Raw genomic sequence first — 4,065 nt, 5'->3', positions numbered from 1 at the left:
TTGTTGGACGTTTCTGAGGGCACGTATAACACGAAAAGGATATTTTTTTTTTTTAAAAGGATATTTTAATAGAAAATGTACATTCTGTTTGGACACTGTTGTTACGTGCATTGTTCAAATGTTCTGTGATACTGAGTTTCAGGCATCAGTTGAATTATATTATGGTAAAATTTGTGATTAAGGTAAGCTAACTCAAAATGACAAGCCAAGGGCTTTTGAAACCCACATTTCAGTGAAACCTGGCACACAAAAACAGCTGCTCTAAGTCTGCTCCTCTAATATTTCAAAGGAAGACTAGCAAGGGGTTTCTGATACCATATGTGGCAACTGCAGAAATTCTAGAACAGTCTGAGAGACCTTGGGTGAAAGGTCACACTCTGCCTTATACAGATGGCATGTTTAATTATTAAAGAGTAATTTTAATCATCTAGTCATTTTAAGCCCTGAAATGAAAGGTTTTCTCAGATACCTCGAAGCTTGTTGCAACCTAAACTCTGCTGTCAAACTTCTGTGGAGCCTGGAAGTAGCATATGTGATTTCATATCCTAACTTGATTTACATTCTCATGTGAGCTAAATTTGTTCTGCAGGCTCTGAAAGACATTTTTTTTTTTGAGGCGGGGGGGGACTGAAGATCATGTTTTTGGCAGAGAATTTACCTATTCCTAGCAGGAAAATTAAATCTAAATCCTTGCTTCAGTCTTAAATAAGGCTCAAATTTCTCAGGAGGATGGCTGAATTGCCCCTTCCTTCAGCAGAGTGTTTGGAGTTCTGAGAGAAATGTTTGCATCCAGCTTTGAAAATCTTTTTCAGGAAAATCTTAGCTTTTGTTTGTTACCAAAAATAAATAAATAAACCTACCAAAGTATCTGACGTGCAACATTCAGTAAATATTAGACCCTCCTCATTCTCTCATTCAATGCGTGCACACACATTTTCACGGTCATAGATTGGAATTCAAAGTCACATGATCTGGCGAGCACCATGGAATAAAATCAAGGATAGCTGCACCAATCTATAAAGGCAAAGTTAGTTCCTATTGTTTTCATCCAAAGAATTCTAACTGACACATGGAGTTTATTTGATAATGTCATGTTATCTTTTTTTAAGACTTTACGTATTTTATTTTTGGCTCCTCTTTGTTGGTGCACATGGGCTTTCTCTAGCTTTGGTGCCTGTGCTTCTAATGGTGGTGTCTTCTCTTGTTGTGACGCACAGGCTTAGTTGACCCTCTGCATGTAGAATCTTCCCGGACCAGGGGTCGAATCCACGTCCTCTGCATTGGCAGGCAGATTCTTAACCACTGGACCACCAGGGAGGTCCAATAATGTTTTCTATTGAGCAGAATCTGGGGGAAATGTCCCTTAACAATGTCAGTTGAAAATAATAAGAGAGGACATACAGTAAATCTGTGGCTTCAAGTTCACATGGAAACCAGACTATGCTCTCCCAGGAGACTCTTGCTTTATTAAGACTACTGATCATTTTGCCTAGCACTGACAGGTGGTCAGAGTAAATGGCCACAAAGATAATGGGTCTTTGACCTTGACTTTCATTATATGACACTATGTTACTTCTCAAAGGGAACGGATGATGCTGACTTCACATCTCTCCTCCAACTTGTTTTTACCAATCAACAAAGAGAGAACAGCTTTGTATCATTCTATTTACAGAGAAATGTGATTAGGAGCTACATAAATCTAAAGACTATTTCTCCACAAAGACTTCTGTTCTTTAAAAAATCACAGGTATTGGATTTCCCTGGTGTTCCAGTGGCCAAGACTCCACAGTCCCAATGCAGGGGGCCCAGGTTCCATCCCTGGTCGGGGAACAAGATCCCATACGTCTCAGTTAAAAGGTTTCACATGCCACAACAAAGATCAAAGATCTTGAGTATCATAGCTAAGACCAGAGCAGTCAAATAAATTTTTTTTTAAATCACAGATATTAAGTGGGATACTATGCTCTTCTGAGTATCACCCATTTGCTTCCAATTTTTTTGTTTTGTGCTGCTCCATTTGAAGCCACACCAAGGAATAGAGGCTTTGAGCAACAGAGCAAGGAAAGAACATGATTGTAACTATTCATATGCGTGTGCTGTGCATGGTCACTCAGTCATGTCCGACTCATTGTGACCCCATGGACGGTAATCCCCATGATATTCTCTCCATGGGAATTCTCCAGGCAAGAATACTGGAGTGGGTTGCCATGCCCTCCTCCAGGGGATCTTCCCAACCCAGGGATTGAACCCAGGTCTCCTGCATGGCAGGTGGGTTATTTCCCATCAGAACCACCAGAGAAGCCCTTAATATACTTCTAGAAACATTTGGGATATCCTGAATATCACTGGGACACATGCCTGTAGACACTGGATACGGATTTTATTTCAGAAATCAGACAGCCTTCAGTTCAGTTCAGATCAGTCGCTCAGTCGTGTCCGACTCTTTACGACCCATGAATTGCAGCACACCAGACTGTGGGTCAGATCATGAACTCCTTATTACCAAATTCAGACTTAAATTGAAGAAAGTAGGGAAAACCTCTAGACCGTTCAGGTATGACCTAAATCAAATCCCTTATGATTGTACAGTGGAAGTGAGAAATAGATTTAAGGGCCTAGATCTGATAGATAGAGTGCCTGATGAACTACAGACTGAGGTTCATGACATTGTACAGGAGACAGGGATCAAGATCATCCGCAAGGAAAAGAAATGCAAAAAAGCCTCTAGCTGCCATCTTGCGTCCCCGCGTGTGTGCGCCTAACCTCAGCTGGTCTGCCCGAGACCACCTGAGCGCCAACCCTAGTCCCCCGCGAGGCCCCATTTCTGCTCCAACAAGATGAAAGAAACTATCATGAACCAGGAGAAACTTGCCAAACTGCAGGCACAAGTGCGCATTGGTGGGAAAGGAACTGCTCGCAGAAAGAAGAAGGTGGTTCATAGAACAGTCACAGCAGATGACAAAAAACTTCAGTTCACTTTAAAGAAGTTAGGGGTAAACAATATCTCTGGTATTGAAGAGGTGAATATGTTCACAAATCAAGGAACAGTGATCCACTTTAACAACCCTAAAGTTCGGGCATCTCTGGCAGCAAACACTTTCACCATTACGGGCCATGCTGAGACAAAGCAACTGACAGAAATGCTCCCCAGCATCTTAAACCAGCTTGGTGCTGACAGTCTCACCAGTTTAAGGAGACTGGCTGAAGCTCTGCCCAATCTGTGGATGGAAAAGCACCACTTGCCACTGGAGAGGAGGAGGATGATGAAGTTCCAGATCTTGTGGAGAATTTTGATGAGGCTTCCAAGAGTGAAGCAAACTGAACTGAGTTAACTTCTGAAGAAGATAAATCTTGAAGAAGTTACTGGGAGCTGCTATTTTATATTATGACTGCTTTTTAAAATTTTGTTTATGGATCTGATAAAATCTAGATCTCTAATATTTTTAAGCCTAAGCCCCTGGACACTGCAGCTCTTTTCAGGTTTTGCTTATATACAATTCATTCTTTGCAGCTAATGAAGCTGAAGAAGCCTAAGAATAAAGTTTGAGACAAAGATAAATAAAATTCTTTGCCTAGTATATGGTTTTACTTTTGTTTTCATTGATACCAATTTGTACACAGAAGGCAAAATTGTTTATAGAAAGCTAATCATGGCATGTAATATGACTGATAATCATGAATGGAATCTGATTAAAGATTTAAAATGACAGTATAAAAAAAAAAAGAAATGCAAAAAAGCAAAATGGCTGTCTGGGGAGGCCTTACAAACAGCAATGAAAAGAAGAGAAGCAAAAAGCAAAGGAGAAAAGGAAAGATATAAGCATCTGAATGCAGAGTTCCAAAGAACAGCAAGAAGAGATAAGAAAGCCTTCTTCAGCTATCAATGCAAAGAAATAGAGGAAAACAATAGAATGGGAAAGACTAGAGATCTCTTCAAGAAAATTAGAGATACCAAGGGAACATTTCATGCAAAGATGGGCTCAATAAAGGACAGAAATGGTATGGACCTCACAGAAGCAGAAGATATTAAGAAGAGGTGGCAAGAATACACAGAAGAACTGTACA

The 4,065-nt window shown here is 40.4% G+C and overlaps 1 pseudogene; it reads left to right on the top strand.

Moving 5' to 3' along the window:
- The first annotated feature begins 2,726 nt into the window (after positions 1-2,726).
- Positions 2,727-3,715, top strand: LOC120877841 (annotated as a pseudogene).
- The last annotated feature ends 350 nt before the right edge of the window (positions 3,716-4,065 follow it).

This window comes from Oryx dammah, unplaced genomic scaffold, assembly GCF_014754425.2.
Source record: "Oryx dammah isolate SB20612 unplaced genomic scaffold, SCBI_Odam_1.1 HiC_scaffold_18, whole genome shotgun sequence".
NCBI classification, from domain to species: domain Eukaryota; kingdom Metazoa; phylum Chordata; class Mammalia; order Artiodactyla; family Bovidae; genus Oryx; species Oryx dammah.
Note: the sequence above shows the minus strand (reverse complement) of the source record. Positions and strands in the feature narration are given on the sequence as shown.